Here is a 13,895-nt window from a genome sequence, read left to right as displayed (position 1 = left end):
CCCAAAAGATGATTCTAAAAAGAGCAATCCTTCTACTGAATTCCAATATACTATTATGTAATTCACAAATCACAAAGTACCCAGGTCACATTCCTATTCAGCTTCATCAGGAATACAGTGATATTTTAGAAAGAAAATTAATTGGCTATCCACATTTAAAAATCAACATGTTTTTGGCCAGGGATGTAGCACAGTGGGACTATGCTCACCTGGTAAGAGTGCGGCCCTGGATTTGATCCTCACTGCTTCAAAAAAATTAATAAAAAATTAAAATAACAAACTGAATAAATCAAAATCTAAAAATAATTTAAAAATCTAAATTTAAAAAAACTCTAAAAAAAATCAAAATCAAAAATCTCAATTTAAAAATCTCAATTTGTGACTTCTCTTGGGAAATCACAGGGCCTGGGCACGTACATGGCTCACATCAGACAGAAATGATTAGCTGCTGCCCCATTAAAACCAGTCCTCTGTTGGTTGTAGCCCATACCCTTCCCTCTTGTATCCCATTGTTAACTCTGTTTATTTATAGTACCTGCACGGCTCCAAATACTACTTGAATTCATTATTCCTGCTGGAAGTTAAATCTAAAGCCATGATGTTCAGAAATATTCTTATTTAACCAATTAATATAGTGACATTCTCTTCAAACTGTCTCTGATATAAGACTGGTATTTTCTGTGTTTCTCGTTCTATCCAATTGTTGACAGATATGTGATCCTATTGTGCATGACTAATATAAAGTACATCTTTGAATCATCACTAGAGTTCAACAACACCCAGACTGGTGTACATTCTCTCCAACAAGAAGATTCCACTTACTTAAATATGTGAAAATCTCAGATTTCTATAAAGTTTCCTAAATGGTGTTGCTCAATTCCCATACCTGTTCAGTCAATCTTACTTGTTGTTGAAGCTTGTTCCTGTAGTGTATCCTGAGAAAAATGCTTAGAGATAGAATGTGTTAAATGTTCCCCTTTGGGAAAAAAGAATTCAAGACTTCAATACTGAGGTATTAGTATTTCTCAGATTTCTGCCTTTTTTTTTTCTTTTCTTGATACCTGGGATGGAACCCAAGGATGCTGTACCACTGAGATACATTCCCAACCTTTTATATACATGTATATTCAGTTGTAGATGGACACAACACTTTTTATTTTATTTGTTTTTATTTATTTATTTTATGTGATGCTGGGGGTCGAACCCAGTGCCTCACATATGCTAGGCAAGCGCTGTATCACTGCGCCACAACCCAGCCATTCCCAGCCCTTTTCATCTTTTATTTTGAGATAGGGTCTTGCTAAATTGTCAAGACTGGCCTCAAACTTGTGATCCTCCTGCCTCAACCGCTGAACTTTTGTATACTGCTTTTGTGACCGTGGACAAATCCTGAAATTATTTTTTCATAACATTGGAATATTCAATTTACTTTCTTGTACTGTTTTAGGACTGTGATTTTAAATAGAACAAAAGTCAGTGAATAGGGTCTGCATTTAATATTCTTTTAGTGTTTGTCCTTTGAAGTCCTTCAAGGAAGTAGAAGATTGGTTTCTCTTAATATTCTCGAATAACTGGGGGTGAAATGTCTCTAAACTTCTTCTGTTAAAGCAAAATGTACCAAAGAAGGCAGGTTTGATATTGTGATTGTGAGATATTTGAGTTCTAAAATGTAGGATGAAAGGAATCTACCAACTCAACTCTGGGCGGGACGGTCTTGTCAAAATAGTGAAAGGAGAGGGAGAATACTATGCTCTGTTCTTGTAGTCTGATTTACTTGGGTTTCCATCAGCCTTCCAGGTTTTAAAATGAGGTTGAAAAGTATTTCAAAGATCTACTCAAGGGTTGGGGATGTGGCTCAAGCGGTAGCGCACTCGCCTGGCATGCGTGCGGCCCGGGTTCGATCCTCAGCACCACATACCAACAAAGATGTTGTGTCCGCCGAGAACTAAAAAAAAATAAATATTAAAAATTCTCTCTCTCTCTCTCTCTCTCTCTCCTCTCTCACTCTATCTTTAAAAAAAAAAAAAAAAAAAAAAGATCTACTCAAGGTATACGATTTGCCATGTTAAGCTTCTCAGTTAAGTTTTCTGGAAATTCTAACTATCCACTGACATGGTCGTAAAGGTGGATATATGATAACATGAGAAGCTTGTGTTCAAGAGTCTATTCTCTGAAGTACTTGAGGTCCTGTCCTTTTTCTTGAATTCTGAGACTGGACTTTTTTGAAGACATTTTTTTTTTTTTTTGGTACTGGGAATTGAACTCAAGAGCACTCAACCACTGAGCTACATCCCCAGCCCTATTTCATATTTTATCTAGAGTCAGGGTCTTGCTGAGTTGCTTAGCACCTCACTTTTGCTGAAGCTGTTTAACTCGGGATCCTCCTGCCTCAGCCTCCTGAGCTGCTGGAATTACAGGTGTGCACCACTGCACCTGGCTGAAGACAAAATTTCTGTCTTGCAGCTGATTGTAGGATTTCAGGGAAGCATCAATATATATCAAAAACTCTCTGGAGTTGACAGAAATGTAAAATGCTTGTGGTTCACTTATTCCAGGTAAAATAATATTTAATTGCCACAAGTAAAAATTCTTTGGGATAGCACAACAATAATAATATAACTGAAGAATATAAGGAGAAAAGGAGAAGAATATAAAGTCACAAAGAGTTTTTGTCAAAGTATCTATAAACAAAATGATTTAGCCTATTTTCTGTTAAGTATGGATGAGTGCTAAGCCTCTGTATTTGAGTGAGCCTCCAGAGATAAATTTGATATGCTTCTTTACTTGAAAAGTGATGACCTAGAAAATGCTATTGCAAACTAAAATAGTCAGATTGCAACCAAACATTTAGAAATAAAAACTGAAATCATGCTTTATAACACTATAGTGTTATTGATTAATATGAGGGAAAGTCCTTCCAGAAAACTGATAAATAAAAACATAAAATTGACAGTGAGATTCTAACACTTATATAGATTCTTCCCTTACATGACAGACTTTCTAAAAAATATTTCTGTTAATAATATTTTCTCTCCCCTGATTTTATCATAACACAATGTTTACACATATCAAGTAGCACATTGTACCCCAGGAATATGTACAATTGGTATGTGTCAACCATAAATAAAGTAAATTTTTTAAAAAATTAACAATGCAGACTGATAACCTCTTTGGATTAGACAATTTTTTTTCCCTGTACAACTCAGAAGTATCATCATCAAGGGACAGTAAATTTTTGTTATTTTCCAAGGACTTATGGGAAATTTTAAAAGATGTCTTGAGTGAAAAAAATATATTTCAATGCATTATTTTTCATTTTAAGATTCTGTTAGGGAAAGATAAAAATAAAATTGCCAAGATTTAAGTAGGATTGTAAAAACCTGAGAATGTGCATGGTTGTAGCTCAGTTATCTGTTTCTCAAAGTGGTACTGCAATAAATATTTAAATAAACACTAAAGTAGTAACTTATTTTCTTTCATTTAAAGATAGTAATCTGGGGCATATTAAAGTGAGAATGTGTTGCAAGTCATTCTATTGTGATATGTAATCTGTACTTTGGGGGCAGATTGTAAAGAAAATAACCTATAGAAACTGAGATTGGACTCCCTGACATCCAGAAGTATCAGTGTATAAATTTGTGTGCTTTTTAAGCCACCAAGATTTTAACAATTTGTTTTAGCAATGTAGGAAATGAATACATTTGCAAAGTTATCTTGTACATTATATTATTAAAATCAGATCCATTCTCTAACAAAACTTGGTCTTTTTCCAGAGCAAATCAAATTTTTAGGTTGAATTCAAGATCCAAAATGATACTTAATTCTAAAGAAATCACAAGCTGTTTTTGAAAATTTATGCATTAGCTAATGAAAATTAAGTCAGCTTTGACAATTTTTAATACAAATTTGTACTCTTTTTCAAATTCTGTTCTGTGAACTTTCCAAATCTTTTGATACCTGCTCAACTTTGTCTTCTGCCAGTCTCTTTCCTCTTGTGGGACAAAAAGCCATTTTGCTTCCGAACAGAAAAATTTTACTTTTTTTCTTAGTAAAACATAAATCTTATCTGGAGACTCCTTAGTAGAATATCATTAACACATACAAATTATAACATTTAAGCCAAGTAACTTCTATTTCATGGAGAAAACTAGAAGTAGATAATTGTGTACTGTTTGTGATTTTTCTCAGATAGCTCATGAATATATCTAACTCAGTTTCATTCAGCTACATGCATCTTTTTGAGTTTTTGTTTGTTTGGTTTGATTTTTGCCAAGGGGTGGAGGGTACTCAGGATTGAACCCAGGAATGCTCTAGCACTGAGCTACATTCACAATCCTATTGATTGATTGATTGATTGACTGATACTGGGGATTGAACCTAGGAGTGCTTAACCACTGGGCCACATCCCCAGCCCTTTTTATTTTTTTATTTTGAGACAAGGTCTTACTAAATTGATGAGGCTGACTTTGAACTCGAAGTCCTCCTGCCTCAGGCTCCTGAGTCCTTTTCATTTTTAAAGTTCTAAATTCCTGCAGTGTTTCAGCTTTTAAGTGATGAAGACATTTGTTGAATGCTCGAAAAAGAATTCAAATTGTTTAAGCAAATTTATGATATTTACATCTTAAACTTGTTGCAGAAACAATTCTAGATCATTTTATTAGTAAAACTGTATAATTTTAGAAAAAATACACCCAAGAAACATAAAAATATGTGATTACATTATACTTAGTATTGATAAGTTAGGGAAGACATTATTTTCATAAAATCTGTATTGGGGTTCTCCAGAGAAACAGAACCCATAGGATATATACATTTCTGTTTATATATATTTGGAGATTTTATATATATATATATATATTTACACACACACATATATAATCACACACACACACATACATATATATGAAGAGCTTTATTATTGAAATTGTCTCAGTTGTGGAGGCCAAGAAGTTCTACACCCTGAAAGCTTGAAACCCTGGAAATTTGAAGGTATAATTCAGTCTGTGTCTATAGGTCCTCAAACCAGGAATGCCTATGTATGAGGCCAAGAGAAGATGTGTTGAGAGCCATCTGTGGGCTGTGTGTGGACTGCATGGCGCATCACAGCCTAGTGAATAGGATAATCTAGTGTCTGGAACTTCCGGTGGACATTTCCTCTGGCTGACTGCCTAGAGACATGCTGAGTCCTATTCAAGCTCTGCCAAAGGTCCTGCACAGCACCAGAGATGAGATGACCCGCTGTAGCCTCATAGCCCCTCTGAGATGGGTGTGACCTGCCAAGATGCCAGTTAATCTGCTGACTGCAAGATGTCACAAAGCAAGATTCCACCTCTGAAACCTTACTCCTGCCTTTGATGTTCTCCCTTAAATAAACCATAGGAGCCATTTTCTAGTTGTCCAGCTCCAGCTCCTGTTGGACTGGACCTATCAGGGCTTCATCTTTAAAACTATCCTTTCTCTTTGTCTTTTGTTCTTCTCTAATTGTTCTAGACTTTAATTTCTCAGGAGGCTTATCCCTCTGAGCAGGCAAGAATTCCCTGGTGCGGTGCTGGCCACCCCATGATAAAGATGGACGTCCCAGCTTAGAGAGAGTGAATTCTCCCTCTACCACCTTCTTGTTCTATTTGGGCCCTCCATGGATTGGATGATGCATCGTCACATTGGTTAGGGCAATCTTTACTCAGTTTCCTGATTCAAAGACTAATCTCTCACAGAAGCACCCAGAAATAAAGCTGTCGGGGGATCCCTTAGCCCATGCACGTTGTCAGACAACGTTAACCATCAAAAACACAAAATATGGCGGTGCTGGTATTTAGAGCGCAGCGGCTGATGGGCCAGGTCGCTGGCTCGCCCCCACCCCGACCCGCCCGCAGACAAGTCCAAGACCAAGAACAGCCCAGAGTATGCTTCATTCTTTGCGGTCATGGGTGCTTCGTCCCCCATGATCTTCAGCGCCCTGGGTGCCGCCTATGGCATGGGCAAGAGTGGCGCCGGCATGGCAGCCATGTCATGTCAGTCATGAGGCCGGAGCTGATCATGAAGTCCATCATCCCAGTGGTCATGGCTGGGATCATCGCCATCTACAGCCTGGTGGTGGCAGTCCTCATCGCCAACTCCCTGAATGATGGTATTAGCCTCTACAGGAGTTTTCTCCAGCTTGGTGCAGGCTTGAGCATTGGCCTGAGTGGCCTGGCAGCTGGCTTTGCCATTGGCATTGTGGGGGACGCCAGTGTTTGGGGCACTGCCCAGCAGCCCCGGCTGTTTGTGGGCATGATCCTGATCCTCATCTTCGCTGAGGTGCTTGGCCTCTATGGTCTCATGGTGGCCCTCATACTTTCCACAAAGTAGCCCCTCAAGCTCACCACCCACAGAACACCATGTAAAGACCATCCCCCTCTTCATTCCAGAACAAACAGCCTGACAACACTCACGGGCAGCTGCCCCCTCCTCCATAGTTGGTCTTGTAAATGTGCAGTGTCCTAGTGCCCATCGTCTGTTGCCCCGCCTGGCCCCTTCCTCCCCGTGCTGTGGACATTGGCCCACTCATCTCCCATCCAGGCCCCAGACCAGTGAGGAGGCCAGCCTCTGGCCCCTGCCCACCGCCCTAGAGTGCTTTGTGTATAAGGATGAATTCGAGTTGTAATTTTTCTCTTCACTGGATGTTTATTTATAAAAGATTTGACCTTGTTCATGCATCTGTGGAGCAACCCTCATCTCCCAACTATATAGTACCCTTTAGGTAGAGTGTTGCCTTGTGGAGTCCCCCTTGCTGAGACTCCTTGGATAGAACCGCCCCTCGTGCCTAGTGCCCAGGTGGGGGGCAGAACGCCAGCCACCAGGCCCTGGCGCCCATCTGTGTCCAATAAAGTTCTTGGATGTGAAAAAAAAAAACCACAAAATATTAAGCTAGTCTTATTTGCTAAAGATTTGCATAAACTGTATGACTTTAAATTATTTAAATGGTTATAATTTATAATTGGCTAGTGGCCAATGTAATCAGAATAAAGCTCCTTTAATTCAGCAATTTTTATGAACTAATATATTAATATCATCCAGAGGTACAAAAACATTACATACTCACAAACATACAGGCAGAGAGAAATAAAGCTTGTAACTCTAGTTCTACAATTTTAGGCATAGTCAAAAGTAAGCACCAAAAGAGAAAACACTGATTTAGATATTTTTAAAAATTCTTTTCCCAAAGGATACAAGATTCTTAATTGATTTGAGCTCAAAAACAAACAACAAACAAAAAGACTGGAAAACCATATTTTCTGTTGTTTTTCACCCAATGGAGATTAGGTCTCTATAAGCCATGAATTCATTTAGAGAGATCTCAAAATCATCAGACCCTAAAATGAAATTCTCATCCATTCTACCAACATTGGAGAACAATTTGTGGGTTATAAATGTATCTAAAATAAAACAAACACTAAGTTTGTTTAAACTTTAAGTTAAAACTAAAAAAAATAGAGTAAATGATATTCTTTAGGTGATCTGGATTCCACTGAAAGAGCCGAGAAATATATATATATATATATATTTAAAACCATGCACAAAGTGTATTTGTCATTGAAATTTGCTTGGAGGCACTGGGTTTGATCCTCAGCACCATATAAAAATGAAATAAATATATTTTTTTAAAAAAGAAATTTGCTTGGATATGATAGGTGAATATATCAGGCATTTGGTTTGACATCTGAAACGATTAAAAGACAATTTTTAGAACAGGGTTAAATCATGATACTCATTATAGGTATGAAATGAACACATGTTAAAAGGTTTTATTTAACTCATGAGGCAACTAAAAGATGTTATAGCCATTTTAAAGGAGAATCCATAGAGCAGGGACAAGAATATTAATCAATAATATTAAACTATGCCCAGAGATCAAAGCAAAGGCCTTAGGATGGAGCCTCTGTCCCAAAGTTTGAACTGTATGCCCAGAAGGCAGAGCTTTAAGCCACAGAGGATGATTTTCAGGGCTTAAAACCTAATAGAACTTGTTAGTTGGGTTTCAGAATTGCTTGGGGCCACTGACTCTACTTTTTACTTTTTTCTCCCTTTTGGAATCAGGCTATCTATAACTTTTATCATATACCTGCCCCACCATTCTATTTGAGAGTATACAACTTGTTTTCTAGTTTAACAGGTCCACAGATGGAAGATAATTTTGTCTCAGGTTGTATTACATCTATAGTCTCACTCATACCTGATTAAATCATGACATTTTGGACTTTGGATTACTACTAAACTTGGTTGAGATTTTTGGAATTGATAGAAAGGGGTGGATATATTTTGCATGTGCATTGGATATGAATTGCTGGGAGCCAGAATGGACTTTGATAGACTGGATAATGGCCCTGAAAGACATCTAATTTCTAACCCCTAACCCTGTTAATGTTACCTTATGTGGCAAAAGAAACACTGTAGATATGATAAAGGGAAGGCTTTTGATATGGGGAGATTATCTTGGATTAAATGGCCGAGCCCTAAATGAACCACAGGTATCCTTATGAGGAAGGTAGGGAAGATTTGACACTGAAGAAGATAATGTGACTAATGAACTTGGATGCTATGTAATTGTCTTTGAAGATGGAGGAAGGGCCACAAGATATGAAATACAAGGACTATCTACTATAAATCATCTTAGGAAAACAATTTTCTAAAAACTTCACTTTGTTCAACTCAAGATGCAGTGCAACACATGCCCTAAGAGAGCCTTATTTATTACCTAATGCTCAGTGCAATGCAACAGTTAAATACGTGGACTACTACCACATCGGAGTACCTAGACTTATCTTCTAGTTCTACCATTTACTAATTGGGTGACAATGAGTAGACTATTGTTTGTTCATTCATAATGTGGAAATAATAATATTAGTACATACCTAATAAATGTGGGAAGTTTTAGGAGATCATATGCAAAGCATTTACAATAGTATATAGCACATAGGTGTTAGTTGTTATTATTTCATATATTTTTCTCAGATCCTTTAAGCATAGTTTTCCAGGTGTTGAAAAGTCTGTTAAAAGAATGAATGAATCACCTTCAAAGCACTAGTGGAAAAAGTATATCATGTCAGAAAACCTCTTAAATGTTCTTTAGAAGATGAAATTGATTACCTTTCCCCTCCTGATCCCTGCTCAGCTGTGCAGATACTGCATGCGTCTTGGAAAAGCTGTCCACCACAGATAAACATTACTCTGTGCTACTGGGTGTGTTCGATGTGTAAATAGATTGTGGAAACACGGGAGGCTGGTTTTTCAAGTTCCTAGCACTTCATGAGGTTCAGGTAGCCCAGGATTGTACAGGTTGTGTGTCTGAAAGAACAGCAAGTCTACTGAACAGTCTAACCTTCAGTCTGAGGTAAGGCTAATATGTTTGTGGGTCTCCAGTGTAGTATCTGCTTTCTTGATTTTGTATTTTGTATCTTGGTTTTTGTATTTTTTCAAAGGGTTTGGGAGAGGTTTACTGGTCAGGAAGGAAATTATTCCTCCCATCATTTGATATTGGATTTTACAATGAAAAGAGAAAGGGAGAAATACATGCAGCAAGGACATTTTGACCATCAGGCTGCTATAAGTTTGATGAATTGTGATGAGGAAGAGAGGTATCTTTTTGTTATGAGCACTTAATTTAATCTACAAAGTGAAACATTGCAATAGATTCTACTGAACACTAGTGACAAAAGATAGAAGTTCACAGCATAAGAACTATGTCATTTTGTCAAGAACCTCTCACACTTCTATGTATAAGACAAGACAGTCATCTTGCTCTGTATTTCTTTCAATTATTAGAAATTTCAGATGTTGCACTTAGCATTATTGAATCTTTTTTTGCATTCAGTTCCATTTTTAAAATTTTAAAATTTATTCTATATTTTCTATTGCTGCAATATAGTTGTGCATAATGGTGGGATTTATTGTTACATATTCATACAAGCACACGATATCAGTTCCATTTTTGATATGGATGGACATCTAGTATGGATAGATAATCAGGAGAAAGGTTTCAAGTTTGAAAACCCTGGAATAATCTCAACAAGAATGTGATATTTTTAACAGCAGGAGATGAGATATTGACTATGAATGTAAAGATGCATCAGGTTTTAAAAATTTCTCTTTAATATAGATCATTTTATTCTGCAATGCAGTCTCCCTTATTTAAGTGAAAATATATTTTTTCAACATAATGTAGCAAACTAGAGAAAACAGGAGCTATATATTCAAAGCATTCAAAATAGAAAAAATTACTTATATGTAATAATACATTTAAAATAAATGCTTAAATACTAGCCTCCTTATAAAGCTTTGTTTTTCCCTTCTTTTTATTGTACCAGGGATTGAACCCAGGGACACTTTACTACTGAACCACTTCACCAGCCCTTTTTAGTTTTTAAGTTTCATGTAGGGTCTCACTAAGTTGCTCAGGGTCTTGCTATAAATTGCTGAAGGTGGCTTGAAGCTTCCATCCTCCTGTCTCAGCCTTCCAAGATGCTGAGATTACAGGTGTGCGTCATAGCACCCAGCCTTATAAAGCTTTTAAACACAAGAATTAAGTGTTTGATATTTTCAACTTATGATGAATTGTTTAGACAACAGCTTAAACACAACACTATTAACAATTCATACTCCATGACTTAAGTACCATTCAGTACCATTCAGTTGGACTCTAGTGAAATCCTTAAATAGTTCTCTACGTCCCTTAGTACATATATGCACATACCCACACGTACATATGTATTTACATATGGGTAACTAATATCAGGAAAGTGGATAAGAGGAAAGGTGAGAAAATGTCTGATTGGTCTTTTCATTGTTGAATCATATTGTTTCTACGTATTTATGAGATAATAAAATTCTCTGCTAGGGCTGGGGCTCAGTGGTAGAGCACTCGCCTATCACGTGCAAGGCATTGGGTTCGATCCTCAACATCTCATAAAAATAAATAAATAATAAATAAAATAAAAGTATTGTGTCTAACTGCAACTAAGAAGAAAAAATTAAAAAGAAAAAAAATTCTCTGATAGAATGTGTTGTCTTTCAATTTATTCAGCTTTGATAAAAGTTTTCTAATAACAGGTTTAATGAATACAATTATTGGGTTTCTACCACTTTGTGTCTTGGAGCACACTTAGTACTTTTGTTGAAACCACTTTCTTATAATTATTTAGAGCGTTAAAGGAAGGGAAGGGAAATACAGCTTTAAAATGTGTGAAATGAGCAGTTTGTTTAAGCTAAGCTTTGTTACACAATGACATATGTTGTGACTGTTTTGCCAGCATATGTAAACTCTTGGGTAATCATCTTTCATATGTTCTATTTCGGATTTACTTCTAACTATATTTTTGTACATCCCATATGTTGCTCGGGTGTGCTCCCTCGCTCTCTTTTCTCTTTCTCTCTCGCCACCGCCTCCTGCACACATTCACACACTTTAGATGATTTCCCAGACCTCTTTAACTTCTCTGCAGCCGGGTTCAGTTCCTGCTGGTCTCTTTCTGTGTATCTTATCATCATTTCCTTAAACCTCTGTTTTTCCATATCTTCTGATTATGTTTTCTCCACATCTCCCATCATGCCTAGCCCACGGTTCTGATTCTACTAAAGACAGCACTAAAGTAAGTGGATCTCATTGCTTCTGTCACTTGCAGAGCTGTTAGCTGTAGTGACCACCTTAAGTTCTGGAAGATCATCTGGAAGGTAGTGCAAAGCTCTTAGAGAAACAAATGTGATAAATACACAGTATACTGGAATAGGAAATTCACCTGATCTGGTTTCTCTTGCTTTTCAGAAAAAAAAAAAAAAAATATATATATATATATATATATATATATATATATATATGAGGTAACTAATACTTCCTCAATTTCTCTTTAAAATTTAACTTCCTTGGAGATTCCCCCATGTCATGAAATCTGTCTTGATCACTTTACTGAGATTATACTTCTAAGTATCATCTATATATAGTGCTGTTAGGAAATGCTTTTCCAAATTCTTATCCCTTTTGTCTCCTTTGCATTAGGTAACACTTATGATCAGCTCCAACTTCTTGAATTTTCTCTTTCTTTGTTGTCTATTACTCTATATTATTCATTCAACTATTTTCTATCATTTTCCCTCGTCTCCTTTTTCTCTTCTCTTACCTACCTGTGGGCTTCTCCTATAGGTTTAACATTCAGCTCATAATCTGTTACTTTTTTCCTTTGCCTGTGATTTCTCATCCAACCTATAATTTTAAATATTACCTTTAAGTGGATGCCCATCTCCAGATCTTATCTCTTTTTTTTGTACTAGGGATTGAACCCAGGGGTGCTTAACCACTGAGCCACATCTGCAGCCCTTTTTATATTATATTTTGAAACAGGGTCTCACTGAGATGCTGAGATTCTTGCTAAATTGCTGAGGCTGGCTTTAAACTCGCCATCTCCTGCCTCACCCTCCTGGGCTGCTAGGATCAGAGGCGTGTGCCACTGTGCAGACTCAGATCTTATCTTTCCATCTGTTTTATGTTTTCCCACCTACATGTCCAACTGTTGCCTGATCCGTGTCATAGCCAATTCCCTGCCTTTCGTATTGAACCACTTCCCCCTTTTTTTTTTTTAAAGAGAGAGTGAGAGAGGGGAGAGAGAGAGAGAATTTTTAATATTTATTTTTTAGTTCTCGGCGGACACAACATCTTTGTTGGTATGTGGTGCTGAGGATCGAACCCGGGCCGCACGCATGCAAGGCGAGCGCGCTACCGCTTGAGCCACATCCCCAGCCCCCACTTCCCCTTTTATCTATGTTTCTGCTAATGGCATTGAAGATCTTCTGCTTTCTCACATTTGAAACCTTAGAGCCCATTTGCTTCTAACTTTTCCTTCATTCCCAGTTCCCAAACTACTACCAAGTCCTTTCATTCCTCCCATCATAGTATACCTAGCAGCCATCCTTTCCCATTTCCTTTTTCTGTTATTTTTATTTTGTTTTATTCTCTATTTTTTTTCATCCTTTCCTCTCTTGATTCCAAAGCTACTGAGAATTCAAGCTCTTGCTCAGACCCCACTTCCATCAAACTTCACACCTCATGGATATCTTTTTTTTCCTAAGCCCTGCAAACAGAATCATGGGGTGTGGGAAGAAAGTCAAAGACCAAGTTCAAGTTCTGATTCTACCATTCACGGCTTCCTGTGTCCCGTTAGCCTCAGTGTCCTATCTCATACAGCAGTGGCAAGGTATAAGTAAGATCATGGAAGTGAAATCATTTTGAACTAGAAGCACTATATAAATATGAAAGCAAGATTTTTTAATTGGAATAACTCAGGGGCCAGTCCCAAGGCCTCAGGTCTTAACTACTAAGTAATATAGTGTAGGAGTTGAAAGCGTGAACTTGACAGCCAGATAACTTGAGTTTGAATCACAGTTCCACTACATATCAGCCATGTGAAATTTTGTTCCCTGAGTTTCCTTTTCCGTAAAATGGGAATATTAATAGTTTCTACTCATGGAAGTGTTATAGGATTCAAAGGTTGAATATGTAAAATGCACAGATTAATATGTAAATTGCATTTAATATGTAAGTTTAATATGCAAATTGATTTGTAATTAATATGCAAAATAAATGGTATGTACATTTGATAAGTAAATTACATTTGACATGTAAATTAAATGGGTTAATATGCAAAATACAGATGTAGAGCAGGAGCTGGCACATAGGTGCTCTATAAGAGGTGGTGGGGCCGGTGACACTGGGTATGGATATGAGGTCAGAGCCAGTTATCAGAAGTGAGCCACAAGGTGAGGTACAGCTAGAATGGAAATGACGAACCACAGGGTGGACACCTCTGCCTAGCACAATCTCTCCTTATTCAGATCCAAAATGGTCTTGTTGTGGGGGTGTGGTGGCATAG

At 37.3% G+C, this 13,895-nt stretch overlaps 1 protein-coding gene and 1 pseudogene across 4 annotated transcripts in view; both read left to right on the top strand.

Moving 5' to 3' along the window:
• The window catches only part of Sytl5 (synaptotagmin like 5), a 241,552-nt gene that overhangs the window by 94,916 nt on the left and 132,741 nt on the right, over window positions 1-13,895 (top strand). The gene's annotated exons all lie outside the window — the stretch shown is intronic.
• On the top strand, window positions 202-6,376 carry LOC101969579 (V-type proton ATPase 16 kDa proteolipid subunit c pseudogene; annotated as a pseudogene).

The sequence above is a fragment of the Ictidomys tridecemlineatus genome, chromosome X (genome assembly GCF_052094955.1).
Source record: "Ictidomys tridecemlineatus isolate mIctTri1 chromosome X, mIctTri1.hap1, whole genome shotgun sequence".
Lineage (NCBI taxonomy): Eukaryota > Metazoa > Chordata > Mammalia > Rodentia > Sciuridae > Ictidomys > Ictidomys tridecemlineatus.
This window is presented reverse-complemented; position numbering and strand designations above follow the sequence as displayed.